Here is an 18,146-nt window from a genome sequence, read left to right on the forward strand (position 1 = left end):
CTCTGAGAGAGATTGGGGGCTCTTTCTCTAAGACAAGGAATGCAAGATAGGACCAAGCACTGAGGGAAGTCCTGGGAAAAGCACGCTTACCTGGACTGAAAGACACAGCCAACAACCTAACGGGGTTTGCTCTAAACGCTCAGTCCTCGTGTGCAAGACACCCACCTGCTTGACGTCTAAAACTTCATTTCAGATATTTATTCCTTTCAAAAAGTATCATAAATGCTAATCAGATGAAGAATAGGCTCAATTTTAGCTCCATCTTAGAGCAACAGATGAAATGCCAGAAGTCATTCCGAAATGGATAGTCTACCATACTATACAATACACTACTATACAATACTTACTTGTGTCAGCTAATACAGAAAAAGGTTTCCTTGGTTCTTAGTCCAAGATTTAAACACCAATTTCTGGAGGGCCAAGTGCTCCTACTATAGGCAAAAAGATTAATGGAAGACAGCAGAGTTCAGCGGCTAAGAGGCTCCTAGAGTCAAAACAGCAGGTCTGAATCCAGGCTCTGCTACTTCAGAGCACAACCTGGCCGTGCCATTCAACCTCACTCTGCCTCAATTTCATCATATAAAGAAGCCAATAATAATAAAACACACTTGCAGAGCTGTCTTAAGTACAAAATGAGGTCACATCCTGTACTAGAAGGAGAGAGGAGGGGAGAGGTGCCAGGAAGTGCACTGCTGTCAACTGACATAATTGTTAATACATGGTAAATATGACCAAAATTGTACTCACGTTAAATTCATTATTGCACTGCTAACTTTTTCATGGGTTTGTAGGAAAATATCCTTATTCTTGGGAAAACTCACTAGTGACAATGTATACAATTCACTATCAAGTTATTCAAGAAAAAAATTCACTTATATTTGTTGTGTGTATGAAAAGACAGGGACCCAGAGGGAGAGAAGGGAGGGAGGGAGGGAGGGGAAAGGGAGAGAGACAGGGAGAGGAAGGGGAGGAAGAAAAAGGAACAAACTCTAACACATGAAACAGCCTGGATGAAGCTCTAGGGAATTGATTACACTGAGTGGAAAAAAAGCCAATATCAAAACATGTATATTACATGATTCCATTTATATAGCACGCTTGAAATGACAGTTATAGAGAAGAGTTTAGTGGTGATCTGGGGTTTAAGAGAGCGAGGAAGGGAAATGACTATGGCTATAGAAGGGAAGCACAAAGGATCTTTGCAATGGAAACATTCTGCATCTTGACTGTGGGAGCCGCCAAACAAATCTACACACACACAGACACACACACACACACACACACACACGAGAGCGAGGCAAACAGCTAAAACCAAACACAGAGTATAGGTGGTAAATTGGGAATAGGTGGGTCAAATTTTCTGGCTGCAATACTGTACTAGAGTCATACCAGAGAAAACTTGGTATGGGGTATACAAGATCTCTCTTAATCCCTATATCTGCATGTGATTCTACAAGTACCTCAAAGTAAACAATTTAATTTAAAAATAGAGTTTATAAAGAAAAAAGTTAAAAGAGAAAATCAGCAACAGAACATAACTCACAAAGAATACTAGAGCACTCTTCAGAATGGGAAAGCGCTTCCAGCTGTTAGAGGGTCTGTAATTCAATACTGTGTTAAAGAAGTTAACCACTGTGGGGCAGGCTGCTGTGTGTGGTATAGCAGGCCATAAGGACGCCAGTTCGAGTCCCAACTGCTCCACTTCCGATCCAGCTCTCTGATGTGGCCTGGGAAAGCAGCAGAGGAAGGCCCAAGTACTTGGGCCCCTGCACCCACATGAGAGACCTGGAAGGAGGCTCCTAGTTCCTAGCTTAAGATCAGCGCAGCTCTGGCCATTGCAGCCAACTAGGGAATGAACCAGCAGATGGAAGACCTCTCTCTCTATCTCTCTCTCTCTACCTCTGCCTCTCTATAATTCTGCCTTTCAAATAAATAAATAAACCTTTTTTAAAAAGTTAACCATTACTACATTTTATTTTTTTAAAGTTTTTTTAATTTTTTTTTTTTTTTTTTTTTTTTTTGACAGGCAGAGTGGACAGTGAGAGAGAGAGAGACAGAGAGAAAGGTCTTTCTTTGCCGTTGGTTCACCCTCCAATGGCCGCCGCGCTGATCCGACGGCAGGAGCCAGGTACTTCTCCTGGTCTCCCATGGGGTGCAGGGCCCAAGCACTTGGGCCATCCTCCACTGCACTCCCTGGCCACAGCAGAGAGCTGGCCTGGAAGAGGGGCAACCGGGACAGAATCCGGGGCCCCGACCGGGACTAGAACCCGGTGTGCCGGCGCCGCAAGGCGGAGGATTGGCCTAGTGAGCCGCGGCGCCGGCCTTTTTTAAAGATTTTATTTATTTATTTATTTATTTGATAGGTAGAGTTACAGACAGTGAGAGAGAGAGACAGAGAGAAAGGTCTTCCTTCCATTGGTTCACTCCCCAAATCGCCCAAACAGCCGAAGCTACGCTGATCCAAAGCCAGGAGTCAGGTGCTTCTTCCTGGTCTCCCATTTGGGTGCAGGGGCCCAAGGACTTGAACCATCCTCTACTGCTTTCCCAGGCCATAGCAGAGAGCTGGACTGGAAGAGGAGTAGCCAGGACTAGAACTGGTGCCCATATTGGATGCTGGCACCAACAGGTGGAGGATTAACCTAGTGCGCCACAGAGCCAGCCCCCTATTGCTACATTTTAACAAGTGACAAAAATACTAGAAAAAAAAAAGTGATCAATTAAAAATGAAATCCCCATACCTGAGAAATATGATGCAACCAATTAAAAAAGTATTAGTATAAAAGTTCAAGTGTCGTGCCGGCGCCGCAGCTCACTAGGCTAATCCTCCGCCTAGCAGCGCCGGCACACCGGGTTCTAGTCCCGGTTGGGGCGCCGGATTCTGTCCCAGTTGCCCCTCTTCCAGGCCAGCTCTCTGCTGTGGCCAGGGAGTGCAGTGGAGGATGGCCCAGGTGCTTGGGCCCTGCACCCCATGGGAGACCAGGAAAAGCACCTGGCTCCTGGCTCCTGCCATCGGATCAGCACGGTGCGCCGGCCGCAGCGGCCATTGGAGGGTGAATCAACAGCAAAGGAAGACCTTTCTCTCTGTCTCTCTCTCTCACTGTCCACTCTGCCTGTTAAAAAAAATAATAATAAAATAAAAAAAATAAAAGTTCAAGTGTCCAAATGTAATATATAAAAATTAATAGCCTTCTTATAACCCAGTAAAATCAATTAGAAAAATGTGTATAATAGAGAACTTTATTCCCTCCATGTGTGCATGTGTGTGTATTCAATCTTTAGGCACTGTGGTGCAACAGGCTAAACTGTGGCTTGGTGATACCTACACTCCATATCAGAATTCAAGTTTGAGTCCAGCTATTCTGCTTCCAACCCAACAGCTTCCTAATGTGCCCGGGAAGCAGCACATGGCGTAAGTAATGGGTCCCCGCGACTCATGAAGGAGATTGTACAGAGTTCCTGGCTCTTGCATTCAGCCTGGCTCAGGCCCAGCTGTTGGGGCCATTTGGGGAATCAATCAACAGATCAAAGATCACCCTCTCTCTCTGCCACTCTGCCTTTCAAACAAATAAATCAATGTTTAAAAATAAGGTCCATGTAAATTATGGACAATTCTTTCAATATTTAAAAAAAATTCCCCAGGATATAATGATTATTTAATAAGCTTCTCCAAAGCAACATGTTCTCCAATTCTCTGCCACTGAGCAACTCATTTTCTTCTAAGATGGACTGTTTCTCATGTCTTATCCAGACTTCACTTTAGAAACCAAACATTCTGAAAAGTAGGTCGCAAACCATTTTCCAATCCCTCAAGGCCTTACAGACAATCCAGACGATCATCCCTTGCAAGGAACTAGTTTCAGGACCCCTCAGGGACACCAAACTCCAGTCGCTCGTATAAAATGGTGCAGTATTTCCATGTAACCTACACATATCCTCCCACAGGCTTTACCTCTGGAGTATTGTATCTGACAGTCCTCTAGAGTACTTGTAATTCCTAATATAATATCAATGCATAGAAAGAGTTGCTGAATTGCATTGTTTAGGGAATAATGACAAGAAAAAAGCCTGTACATGTTCAGTACAGACGCAATTTTCTTTTGCAAATATTTCAATCTGCAGTTAGCTAAATCCTGGAATGCAGAACCCACAGATACAGAGGGCCAAATGTACTCTGAACAAGTCTAAGCCAGTAGTTAAGGATAAGAATCCAAGGTTTCTTCCAGCTCGCAATCTCCATCTTGCCAGGAGCTAACCAGAATCCCTTTAATTAGCACTGGGAGACTCTACACATGTGCTTGTCCACTCTTAGAACCATCCCTTCATGAGGCTTCTCTCTCCCATAATTCCAAGTTCCCTAGAGCAAAAACCCCATTCAGTCCACTCATTTCTATGCAGGGCCTCTCACTCAGCTATGGGTTTCACACTAGAGCTGCTTCTACACCATGGTCAGCCCAATCCATCTCCTCCAGGGGGATGTGCTGTGCGTAAGAGCACATCCTACCTAACTTTCCACTCAGGGCAGTTTCGACTCCTTACACAGAAGCAGGTTTCTCAGGGCCGGTGCTGTGGCTTAGTGAGTGAAGCCGCCGCTTGCACTGCAGGCATCCCATATGGGTACCAGTTCAAAATCCAGCTGCTCCACTACCAGTCCAGCTCCCTGCTATGGCCTGGGAAAGCAGTAGAAGATGGCCACGTACTTGAGCCCCTGCAGAAAAAGCTCTTGGCTCCTGGCTTCAGATCAGCCCATTGCTGCCATTTGGGGAGTGAACTAGTGGATGGAGATCTCTCTCTCTCTCTGTAACTCTGCCTTTTAAATAAATAAATGTTAAAAAACAAAAATGTTTCCTATATATGAGAAATACACTCAGTAAAGAAGTACAAATAGAAAAGTAACTTATTTTAATAATACTCATGGGGCCAGGGCTGTGGCGCAGCAGGTTAATGCCCTGGTCTGAAGCACCGGCATCCTATGTGGACACCGGTTCAAGACCCGGCTGCTTTCCCAGGCCCATTAGCAGGGAGCTGGATCAGAAGTGGAGCAGCTGGGACTTGAACGGGTACCTAAATGCGATGCTGGTGCTGCAACCCACTGCACCACAGTGCTGGCCCCTATATGTATCATTTTATCTTAAAAGTAATTCATACTTAGACAGATACCATATGTTTTACCTACTCCGAGGTGACTATAATAGAGTACCTAAAATGTAACGTATTGGAGTGAAATGGACATTTTGAAATTTGATGATTGTTTGCAGCTCTTGTCTCTTCTGTTAAGGAACAGTTTTATTTCTTCATACTATTTGTTGAACTCTTTTGTTCAGTATAGGGTTAACTTTACAAACATTAAGTAAACTGAAAGTAGATCTTTGTAAAACTTAAAGAGTGGAGACGGGGGGGGGGGGGGGGTGGGAGAAGGGTTGGAGTGTGGGCAGGAAGGAGGGTAGCCTGGAAAGTATCACTCTGTCCCTAAATCTGTATATGTGAAATGCATGAAACTTGTATAACTTAAATAAAATTTTAAAAATAAAATTTTTTTGTTTCTTATAAGAAACAAAAAAATTTGCCAAATTGTGTGCTTGAAATCTCCTGTAATCCTACTTTCTAAGAAAGAGTTAATTCTTGTGATTGTATCTACATAGATGTTTCATTTGTTCTTGCTACTCTTCATCTGTAGGCCAACACCATGATATTTCGTCTGAGAATTTAACTCAGTGCTGTGCCTGGGTGCAGGGGCCCAAGGACTTGGGCCATCTTCTACTGCTTTCCCACCCACATGGGAGACCCAGAAAGAAGCTCTTGGCTCCTGGCTTTGGATCTGCTCAGCTCCAGCTGTCGTGGCCATTTGCAGAATGAACTAACAGATGGAAGACCTCTCTCTATCTCTGTGTAACTCTTTCAAATAAATAAAAAATACATCTTTAAAGGAAAGATACATATACATAAAAATGGAAATCTTTAACTCCAGTCAATGATAAAATAATGGGTTCTATTTAGATTTGTCAATAAAAATGACCATGCCTTTTCCATTATCTATTTCGTTCAATGTGTTGAAAGGAGAGATGCTAAGCGAAGATTTCACACAGTTTAAGAACACCCACTCTCCTTTTCTAGAACCTGCTCCTGCAGGGTGAGCCACATTCTATAGTCACCAGCACCTGAGTGTGGCCCGCCCCCAGGAACAAGGAAGCTGTGCCAGAGGACTTCCCATGACCACAAACGTCCCCAGTGCTCACTTCTTTTCTCTGAGAAACTGATCACTCTGTAGAATCTCTGAGTGTAGCAGGTGGAAACACCGCCATGACCTACATAACTGCAATTGGGGACGCCTCCGTTGTCTCACAGCTGGCACAACCAAGGCTTAAAAGACTTCCTGGGGCAGGCATCTGGCCTGGAGTTAAAATGCTGCTTAGGACTCCCGTGTGCCCCATCAGCGAGCCTCAGCGTGATGCCAGCTCCAGCTTCGGATTCTAGCTTCCTGCAATGCAGACCCTGGGAAGCAGCAGTAATGGCTCAAGTAATTGGGTTCCCCTCCCATGTGGGAGACCTGAATTGAGCTCCTGGCTTCAGCTTGACCCAGTCCTGGCCACGGTGGACATCTGGGGAGTTAACCAGTGGGTGGAAGCACCTTATCTGTTTTTCTGCCCCTTGGATAAATAAATTATAAATGATTTTTCTTGTGACAGGTGATAGAGGGAAAAGATACCATATTTGGACCTTATAATAAGTAAAAACGACAGTAGGTGAAAAGAATGGAGAAGAGAAGCAGCCTGGAAACCAAGATCCCAAAGGCTTATACAACCCTCGAGTCAGTGTGTGACAGGGCCACTAACACACAGACCTGTAGCTGTATCCAGAGCATGTTCAAAATTCAAGTCCCAAGCCTCACAACAGGCTACTGAAACAGGCTCTGGGGGGCCCTGGAATCTAGTCTCTGTCTCTCTCTGTCTCTCTCTCGCTCTCTTGCTCTCTCACGCTCATTAAATACTGCAAGACTACACTGAGAGTCTAGGACTGAACCTTCCGTAGAAGCACACTTCCAGGAGACGTCCTTCCAAGCCCTCTCAGCCATACTGGCACGGACTCTGGTGTGAGGACTCCACAACACCCAGCTTTGGCATTGTAACCTCAGCTAATCTCAATGTCACCATTTATGAAACAAGAGGGGCTGCTCTCATGTCTAAATACATCTAATTCTTTCTGTAGTCTCCACTTCTCATGGAAGAGATCCAGTTGGTTAAACAAATGGAAAGAACAGAACCACAGTGTTCTATTACATTCTTAACAGAAAGAAATTTTCTCTCTGCAAGGACACCAAAAGGAAGCCTTCCCTGATAATGCAACCAAAAAAACTCATGGTTTTCAGCTGGGGCAATTCTGCTCCCCCACCCCCACTCCAGGACATCTGGCAATGTCAGGAGAAACATCTGGCTGTCACAGAGGGGAGGGCATGACAGCATCTGAAGGGTGAAGACCAGGGACGCTGCTAAACTTCCCACGGTACTCAGGACAGCCCTTTCCCCCAGCAAACAACCGTCCCTTCTAAAACGTCAACAGTGGGGCAGGCATTGTACTGCAGTGGGTTAAGCCACTGCTTGGGACACCCACATCCTACACCAGAACCTGCTTACACCACTTCCAATCCAGCTTCCTGCTGATGCATTCTGGGAGGCAGCAGGCAGCAGGCACTCGAGTGTTTTGAGTCCCTGATATCTGGGAAACTCAGTTGGAGTTCCAGGCTGCCTGGCTTCAGTTTGACTCATCCCTGGCTGTGGGGGCATGTGGAGAGTGAACCAGCAGATGGAAGGTATTCATTCATATTCTTTCTTTCTCTCTCTCTCTGTCTTTCACATGAACTAAAAGTAAAATTTTTTAAATATCAATAGTGGGAGCCAGCATTGTAGCTTAGTGGCCTAAGCCTCTGCCTGCAGCGCCAGCATCCCATGGGGTGCTGGTTCATATCCTGGCTGCTCCTCTTTCAATCCAGCTCTCTGCTATGGCCTGGGAAAGCAGTAGAAGATGGCCCAAGTCCTTGGGTCCCTGCACATGTCAGAGATCCAGAAGAAGCTCCTGGCTTCGGTTCAACCCAGCTCCAGTGAACCAGAAGATAGAAAACCTTTCTCTCTATCTCTCCCTCTGTCTGTAACTCTACCTCTCAAATAAATAAAAATTTTTAAAAAATAAAATGTCAATTGTGCTGAAGTTAAGAAACTCTGATCTATGACTGTTAGTATGTTCCTACTCCAGCAAATTGTTCTATTTCTTTCATAGTTCTTACACTGTACTTATGACCTAAAATAACATTGGTCATTTATTTGCATACTTGCATCTTCTCCCTATCTCCTCCCTCGACGCTCCTGTCCAGGAACCTTGTCACAGTGGTGAGAACAGGAGTGGCACATGGCAAATTCAATGGCTCTCTGCTGACTAATGAAAACTTGGGGGCCAGCCTTGCAGCACAGCAGGTTAAGCAGCCACTTACAATACCAGCACCCCACATCAGAGTGCCCATCCAAATTCCTGCTGCTACACTTCCAATCCAGCTCCCTGATAACGTGCCTAGGAAGGCAGTAGAAAATGGCTCAAGTACCTGGGCCCCTGCCACCCACAAGGGACACCCAAATGTTGTTCCAGCCTCTTGGCATCAGCCTGGCCCAACTCCAGTCATTGTAGCCATTTGGAGAAGTAACCAACAGATGGAAGATAGATAGATAGATCTCTCTCTCTCACACACACACACACACACACACTCTCTCTCTCTCTCTCACTCTCTCTCTCTTTCATTCTCCTTTCCTTCCACCCTCCCCCCTCTCTCTGTCACTCTTTTTTTTTTTAGAATTTTTTTTAAAGATTTCTTTATTTTGAGAGGGAGGGACAGAGAGGGATCTTCCATCTTCTGGTTCACTCCCCAGATGGTTACAATAATCAGCACTGGGCCAGGCCAAAGTCAGGAGCCAAGAGTTTCATCCAGATCTACATGTGGCTGGCAGGGCCCAAACACTTGGGCCATCTTCCACTGCTTATCCCAGGCCATTAGCAGGGAGCTGGATCAGAAATAGAGCAGCTAAGACTTGAACCAGTGCCCATATGGGGTGCCAGCATTGCAGGCGCAGCTCCACCAGCTATATCACAACACTGGCTATACTCAGCCTTTCAAATAAATAAGTAAATCATAAAAGGGGGGGGGGGGGGGGCGCCGTGGCTCACTAGGTTAATCCTCCGCCTAGCAGCACCAGCACACCGGGTTCTAGTCCCGGTCGGGGCGCTGGATTCTGTCCCAGTTGCCCCCTTCCAGGCCAGCTCTCTGCTGTAGCCAGGGAGTGCAGTGGAGGATGGCCCAAGTCCTTGGGCCCTTCACCCCATGGGAGACCAGGATAAGTACCTGGCTCCTGCCATCGGATCAGTGCGGTGCACCGGCCACAGCACGCCGGCCGCGGCGGCCACTGGAGGGTGAATCAACAGCAAAGGAAGACCTTTCTCTCTCTCTCTCTCACTGTCCACTCTGCCTGTCAAAAAAAAAAAAAAAAAAAAAAAAAAAAAAAAAGGGAATGAAAGCATAAATAAGCAGGAAATCAGCATCAGGAAACAAAATAATGGAATTGACTAAACTCTGACCAAAGACAAAAACCAGTGAAAAATACCAGTCATTTGTCACAGATTGAATTGTGCACTCTCAAAAATTCATAGGCTAAAGTCTAAATCTCAAAGTAACTCAGAATGTGACCTTAGTAAGAACCAGGGCTGGGGCCAGCGCTGTGGTGTAGCGGGTTATTTGATGAGACTGCGATGCCAGCTTTCACAGGGATGCCAGCTCGTGTCCCAGCGACTCCACTTCCGACCTAGCCCCATGCTAACAGCCTGGGAACGCAGCGCAAGACGCCCTAAGTGTCTGGGCCCCGTGTAGGAGACCCAGAAGAAGCTCCTGCTCCTGGCTTTAGCCTGGCTCAGCCCTGCTTGTTGTGGTCATCTGGATAGTGAAGGAAGAAAGAGGGTTGTTGCAGATATAATTAGTTAAGATAAAGTCGGGGGTAGGGCAGGTACCTATTCTAGCATGATTGATGTCCTTATAAAAAGGGAGAATATGGATACAGACACAGAGAGAGGCAATGTCATGTGCAGATGAGGGTAGAGATCAAATAATGCATCTACAAGTAAAAGAATGCCAAAGATTCCACCAGCCAGCAGAGGCTAGGGGACACAGTCAAGAGGCTCTCGTCACAGCCTTCAGGGCAGGCAATGTGGTGAAGCAGGCAAAGCCAAAGCCTGCAATTCTGGCATCCCACACATGGGCCAGCTGTTCCACTCCCCATGCTAATGGCCTGGAAGAAACAGTGGAAGATGGCCCAAGTATCTGGGCCCCTGCCACCCACATGGGAGACCCAGATGAAGCTCCTGGCTCCTGGCTTTGGCCTAACCTGGCCCAGACCTGGCTATTGTGACCATCTGGGGAGTCAATCAGCAGATGGAAAATCAATCCTCTCTCTCTCCCTCTCTTTCTCTCTCTCTCTCTTTCTCCCCATCTCCCTCTCCGTCTCACTCTCCCTTTCCCTCTGTAACTCTGCCTGTCAAATAAATAACTAAATATTAAAAAAAAAAAAAAAAAAGTAGGAGTCCACCATGCTGACATCTTGATACCAGACTTCCAGCCTCCAGGACTGTGAGACAGCAAATTTCTGTTGTCTGAGACATCTGGTCTGTGGTAGAGAGGGACCCCCATATCCACGGGGTCCACGTCACAGATTCAACCACCTGTGGATAGAACATGTTCAGGAAATAAGCCAGCATCTGTACTGAGCGCACAGACTTCCCTCAACAGAGGAGTACAACCATTTACACAGAACTTACATCACGGAAGGTATTGCAAGTAATCTAGAGATGATGTCAAGTATACAGCAGGATTTGTGTAGACTATAAGCAAACAGTGGGCCACTGTATATAAGCAGCATTCATGGGGGGTCCAGGAACCCATCCCACAAGATGCTAAAGGAAGACTACACTTAGGTACAGCAGCCCGGCAACTAACACAGCACTACAAGCAGACAAATGATATTCAGCGAGAATTCCTTTCCAATATCTCAAACAACATCCCAAGAAAACCAGAAGAGTCTAAACATCCAGGATGCAAAGTCTTAAGTAGAGCCTGATAAATAAAAACAGATTAAAGTTAGAAGGTTTGATAAAAAAACTATTTGTCTTTCAATTTAGTTTTCAAATGAGTTTACCAACGATTATCACTGGAAGAAGCCTGAATAAAAAGCTATGAAACAAATGTGAATTTATATTTAGTGTATGATAAAGTGGCACTTCAGTTCAATGGAAAAAAAATTCTCACTAAATGGTACTAAACAGTGGTCAACCAACTACATATAGGAAAGAAATGAACTACATCTTTATCCTTTACCTACTTTACACCAAACTTGACAAAGAAGTGACTATGAGGGCCAGCATTGTGGCGTAGCCAGTAAAGCTGCCACCTCCAATGCCAGCATCCCATATGGGCACCAGTTCAAGTCCTGGCTGTTCCACTTCTGATCCAGCTCCCTGTGATGGCCTGGGAAAAGCATCAGAGGATGGCCCAGGTGCTTGGGACCCTGCCACCCACATGGGAGACCTGGAAGAAGCTCCTGGCTTTGACCTAGGCCAGCCCTGGCCATTATAGCCATCTGGGGAGTGAACCAGCAAATGGAAGATATCTCTCTCTCTCCCTCTCTCTCTCTCACGATGACTTTCAAATAAATAAAATCTTTTTTAAAAATAGGGATTACATTTCATAAAATACATAACAATGAAAAAGACTAATAGATTTAATTGCAAAAACTTAAAATATGTAAGTACTGAACACATACTATATCATAAACAAATGTGAAGGCAGATGTCTTGCTTCCCATGTTTAATGAACTATTCCAAAACACAGAGTAGGAGGAAAAACTCAGTAACATGCTGCTAGCTAACCACATTCTAGCATACAAAGCCAAACAGGAAAAGACATTTAAAAAACAAAAATACAGACCAATCTCACTTATGAACATATATGCAAAAATCCTACAAAGTATTCACAAACTGAATCCTCACAGTATATTGACATCTACACTCGAACAAGGTATATTCTTAAGAGAATAGATTAATAACAAGTTACTATGTAGGGGAAAGTAGACAACAAATGTCCTAAAAGATTATAACAAAATTTATCACCAATTAGTATAAACAACATCTAAAAAATTAATAAAGCGCATAGCTTACATAATTTTAAAAATATCACATATTTATAGTATATATATCATATAGCAGATATCATACTTAACAGTATAATGTTACTGGCATTCCCATTAAAGCTAAGCCAAGATACCACTTACAACTGTGCTAGCGTGGTCCTAGCCAACATAATCAGAAAGTGAAATAAGGAGAATAAATATTGGAAAAGAGACTATGCTTTCCTCATTTACAAATAATATGGCTGCCTATCTAAAACACCTAAAATGATATATTCAAATTATTAAGATGAGTGAGATTTCAGCAAGAGTAACAGAAAGAGCAGATTCAAAATCAAGAAATAAATTATTAATAACATACCTATAAGACAACAATAATAAATTTTAAAATTTAATAAGAAAAAAGATCAATTTTAAATAGTAATCAAACTCACAAAATGCTTGGGAATAAAGTTAATAAGATATTAAGATCTAATTTAAGGGCCAGTGCCGTGGCTCACTAGGCTAATCCTCCACCTTGCGGCACCAGCACACCGGGTTCTAGTCCCGGTCGGGGCGCCGGATTCTGTCCCGGCTGCCCCTCTTCCAGATCAGCTCTCTGCTGTGGCCAGGGAGTGCAGTGGAGGATGGCCCAAGTCCTTGGGCCCTGCACCCCATGGGAGACCAGGATAAGTACCTGGCTCCTGTCATCGGATCAGCGCAGTGTGCCAGTCACAGCATGCCAGCCACAGTGTGCCAGCCACGGTGGCCACTGGAGGGTGAACCAACAGCAAAGGAAGACCTTTCTCTCTGTCTCTCTCTCTCACTGTCCACTCTGCCTGTCAAAAAAAAAAAAAAAAAAAAAAAGATCTAATTTAAAATGTAAAGTAGCTTTTTTAAAAAAATTTTTCTAAATGAACAGAACTGAAGGTCATTATGTTAAATGAAATAAGCCAGACACAGAAAGATAAATATAACATGTTCTCTCTCATACGCACAAGTTTAAAATAAAAAAATGGAGCTGTGAGTTAAGCCATGCTGGAGACACTGGCATCCCATATTGGAGAGCTAGATTTCCAGCTGCTCTACTTCCAGTTCAGCTCCCTGCTAACACACCAGGGAAGACAGAAGATGGCCCAAGTATCTGGGACCTTGCCACACATGTGGGAGACCAGGATAGAGTTCCTGGCTCTTGGCTTCCACCTGGTCCGGCACCAGTTGTTACAGCAATTTGGGGAGTGAACCAGCAGATGGAAGACCTCTCTCTCTCTCTCTCTCTCTCTGTCTCTCTCTCTCTCTCTCTTTTACTATTCATTTGAAAGTCACAGGGAGAAAGGAAGAGATCTTCCATCTGCTGGTTCATTCCCCAGATGGCCACAGTGGCTGGGGCTAGGCTGGGCTGAAGCCAAGGGCCAGGAGCCAGGAGCTTTTTCTAGGTCTCCTATGTGAGTGGCAGGAGCCAAAGCACGTGGGCCATTTTCTGGTGCTTTTTCAGGCCATTAACAGGGAGCTGCATCAGAAGCTGGATCAAGACATGAGCTGGTGCCCACAGGACGCTAATATCGCAGATAGCAGTTTTACCCACTACGTCACAATGGTGGCCCCTCAAATCAATCTTTTTTTAAAAAATTCAATAACCTAGACCTAGAAAAGAGGCTGGGAAGGGTGGGGGAACTGGGGATAGAGGGACATCAGGTAACACAGACAGATGGGGCGAGCATTCCAGCGCGGCAGGTAAACCATCCCTTCTCACTCCAGTATTCCCCATATCAGAGCACCAGTTTGAGTATCAGCTGCTCTGCTTCTGATCCAGCTCCCTGCTAAAGCACCTTGGAAAGCAGAGGAAGATGGCCCAACTATTTGGGCCTCCGGGAGATCCAGGTGGAATTCCAGGCTCCTGGCTATTGCGGCCATTTGAAGAGTAAACTAGCAGATGGCAGCTTTCTATCTCTGTCTGTCTCTCTCTCTCTCTCTCTCTCTCTCTCTCTGCCTCTCTACCTTCAAATAAACAAAATAAATCTTTTAAAAAAATAGAAGTAGTAAGTTCTGGCATTTCACAGCACAGTGAGGTGACTATAGTTCATAATAAATTACATTTACCTTATAAATAATTGGCAGAGAGAAGCTAGTAGATTCCAAACGAAAAGAAAAGGAAATGGAAAAACTAACTCCCTGATTTGATCAGGCAACTAATTAACAGGTACAGGGTTTTCTTTTGTGGTGATGAAAATGTTTTGGAACCAGAGAGAGGTGGTGGTTGCACAACAGTGCACAGTAAAATGTCATGTGTTGCTGTAACAAAAATACTTAAGGATGGGTAATGTACAAAGAAAAGACATTTATCAGGCTCACAATTAGCTTGGAGTCCAAATTCAAGTGATCATAGCTGGCGGCCTCTTGTGCCTCACAACACAGCGGATGACACCACCACAGGAGCACACACTGGAGGGACTAGGAGCGTGTGCAGTAGAGAGATTCCTCAGGGCTGTCAGGCCTGCTTGTAACAGCTGGCTGTCTCTGGACTTCCCGTAAGACTGGAACGTCCTTGCAGACTGCAAACACCCCTCCAGACAAGCACTAACCCCTCTTAAAGGCCCCCGCTACCTCAGTACTGTTACATTGGAGAATTCAGCCTCAACACCAGTTTTGGTTGGTCCTGTTACGCATATTTTGCATACATAATTCTGTAAGTTCTCAGTGTTTAATATAAAAACACCACAATCTAAAAACAAACTAGTTAAGGCTGTAAGGCTCACACAAACTTTTAATCTCTGCCACTGAAAACCTGCTAGGTTCCATAATGTCCTTCTAAAGTAGTCTCCAGGTAGGAATTAGCAAAATCATTCATTTTCACCTTTGCTTCTGAAGTTGCAATTAGCAAGGAATTCACAGGGGCAGGGAGGGACTACAACACAGGGCACTGGGGCTGGTGCTGTGGTGCAGCGGATTAAAGACCCAGCCTTCAGCGTCAGCATCCCATATGGGCGCCAGTTTGAGTCCTGGCTGCTCCTCTTCCCATCCAGCTCTCTGCTATGGCCTGGGAAAGCAGTAGAAGATGGCCCAAATGCTTGGGCCCATGCACCCACTTGGGAGACCCAGAAGAAGCTCCTGGCTCCTGGCTTCATGATCGGGCCATTTCGGTCATTTGGGGAGTGAACCAGCAGAATGGAAGACCTCTCTCTCTCTCTGTAACTCTGTCTTTCAAGTAAATAAAATAAAGAAAAAAAATAAAAACAGGGCACTGCACTCTGCTCAAACTCAAACCCTGCCAATCACTTTAGGGAGCTCTGGCAAAGACAATCCTTGCCAGAATGCAAAAATAAAAAGGGTTATATTAAAAGGACTGCAGGAAGAATGATGCAATTTTAACAGTAAGATTTTTCTTCCCGTTTATTTTTTAACTGACTGAAATTCATTGGAACCTCAGCTCTCAATTCCTTTGAGACACAAAGATTACAGTGAGTCCAGTGGCGCACCTGCAGTGTCAGAGCCAGTTCTGCACATGGTGGGCAACTGTGAGTCCAAGGCCAATGCCCGCCATGCTCCTACTCACCAGCCAGAAGTAAGAGTCCCAGAGAACGAGGCCTGGCTCCGAAGCACGACACTATCATCGGCGCGCTTCTTTCATTCCAGCAGTCAAGACCACACGATGACCCTTAAGCTGAAGCTGGATGCTGGATGACCAAGTGCAATACTCTTTGGGTATGTAAGCTTACGGCTGAAACAATCAAAAGATGAATTGGCATAACGTATGCTGACGTCTTTGGAAGGAATTTTATGAACACAGGATTTAAGGCTTCTTATAAAATAAACAATGCAAGTATTAATGAGGCAGAACTAAGAATACTACAGTAAGAAAATGTTATCAATCACTAAACCTGTGAGTTAATCATGTTCAAAATTCTACTAAGTAATGAAAATGGGGAAATTACCTACAGTAGTTCTTCAGTCAATGTGTGTGTGAGAGAGAGAGAGAGACGAAGAGAATGAAAATGTAGAAATATTTGGAAAACATACTAAAGGACAGCAAAATAGTAATTATTAGAACTGTATTACATAGTTTCCAGAAGCTAGAGGAAAAACACGTTAAGAAACATAGAAAACAGGCCGGCGCAGCGGCTCAATAGGCTAATCCTCCACCTAGCGGCACTGGCACACCGGGTTCTAGTCCCGGTTGCCCCTCTTCCAGGCCAGCTCTCTGCTGTGGCCCGGGAAGGCAGTGGAGGATGGCCCAAGTGCTTGGGCCCTGCACCCCATGGGAGACCAAGATAAGTACCTGGCTCCTGCCTTCGGATCAGCGCGGTGTGCTGGCCGCAGCGCGCCAGCCGTGGCGGCCATTGGAGGGTGAACCAAGGGCAAAAGGAAGACCTTTCTCTCTCTCTCTCTTTCTCACTATCCACTCTGCCTGTCAAAAAAAAAAAAAAAAGAAAAGAAAAGAAACATAGAAAAAAGAAAAAAGATCCAATTCAATCTTCCGGATTATTTTAAGAGATAAAAATTATGATGTCTGAGAAGAAAAATATATCAGATGTGACTAACAGCAGATGAGACACTGGGGAAGAAAAAAAAAATTAGTGAACTTGAACATGCAGCAATATAAACTACCTAAAAAGAAACAAAAAAAAAAAAAAAAAAGAAAAGAAAAATGAACAAAGACCATCAGTAACCCATGGGACAATTTATACTTGTATGTATAACTGAGATCTACAAAAAAGAGAAGTGGGGCAAGAAAAAATATTGGAAAAAGTAGCAGTCAAAAATTTTCTAAGTTTGATGTAAACTATAAAATCAAAATCTAAGAAATTCAAGGATACCAATCAAAAAAAAAAGCTATACCACAATACTTTTTTTTTTTTTTTTTTTTTTTTTTTTTTGACAGGCAGAGTGGACAGTGAAAGAGAGAGAGACAAAGAGAAAGGTCTTCCTTTGCCGTTGGTTCACCCTCCAATGGCCGCCGCGGCCGGCGCACTGTGCTGATCTGATGGCAGGAACCAGGTGCTTTTCCTGGTCTCCCATGGGGTGCAGGGCCCAAGCACTTGGGCCATCCTCCACTGCACTCCCTGGCCACAGCAGAGAGCTGGCCTGGAAGAGGGGCAACCGGGACAGAATCCAGTGACCCAACCGGGTCTAGAACCCGGTGTGCTGGCGCCGCAAGGCGGAGGATTAGCCTAGTGAGTCACGGCGCCGGCCACATCATTTCAATTTGTCTACAATCAGTTTAAAAAAAAAAATCTTGGAGCTGCCACTGTGCAGTAGTGGGTAAAGACACCGCCTGCAGTGCCAGCATCCCATTTGAGTACCAGTTCCAGGCCTGGCTGCTCCACTTCCGATCCAGCTCCCTGCTATGGCCTGGGAAAGCAGTAGAAGACAGCCTAGGTCCTTGGGCCCCTGCACCCACATGGGAGATGGGGAAGAAGCTCCAGGCTCCTGGCTTCATATAAGCCCACCTCGTGCCATTACAGCCAATTGGGGAGTCAACCAGCATATGGAAGACCTCCTTTTCTCATTCATTCTCTCTCTCTCTCTTTCTCTCTCTCTGTGTGTGTGTGTGTGTGTATGTGTAACTCTGAGTTTCAAATAAATAAATAAATCGTTTTTTAAAAATCTTAGAAGCAGCCAGATAAAAGAGAAACATGAAGTACAGTGAAAGAGATAAGGATGCTGGCCGGCGCCACAGCTCACTAGGCTAATCCCCCACCTTGCAGCACCGGCACACCGGATTCTAGTGCCAGTCGGGATGCCGGATTCTGTCCCGGTTGCCCCTCTTCCAGGCCAGCTCTCTGCTTTGTCGCAGCTCTCAGAGGTTAAGGAAAAGATGGACCAGTTCATCCAGAGCTGCCTCTTACGTGCTTTCAGAATGAGTTACTGACCACATTCATCCTACCCCTGTAGTCAAAGTTGTGTTTGACCACTGAATGAAGTGCTGCCGAAATGGGAAGACACTCAAATCTCTGCTCAAAA

The 18,146-nt window shown here is 45.0% G+C and overlaps 1 protein-coding gene across 13 annotated transcripts in view; it reads right to left on the minus strand.

The window, feature by feature from the left end:
* DIS3L2 (DIS3 like 3'-5' exoribonuclease 2) overlaps positions 1–18,146 on the minus strand; it is a 385,610-nt gene that overhangs the window by 359,637 nt on the left and 7,827 nt on the right. For 10 of the 13 annotated variants that reach the window (XM_070070055.2, XM_089329726.1, XM_070070057.2 and 7 more), the window contains one exon: positions 15,739–15,903. The exons of 2 other annotated variants lie outside the window; for them this stretch is intronic. The gene's annotated coding sequence lies outside the window, so the exon portion shown is untranslated. Of the gene's footprint in view, positions 1–15,738; positions 15,904–16,461; positions 16,591–18,146 lie in introns of all 13 variants that reach the window. One more of the 13 variants, XM_089329724.1, reaches the window with a different exon arrangement.

Source organism: Oryctolagus cuniculus, chromosome 3, assembly GCF_051225735.1.
Source record: "Oryctolagus cuniculus isolate XC-2025 breed Fujian yellow rabbit chromosome 3, ASM5122573v1, whole genome shotgun sequence".
NCBI lineage: Eukaryota > Metazoa > Chordata > Mammalia > Lagomorpha > Leporidae > Oryctolagus > Oryctolagus cuniculus.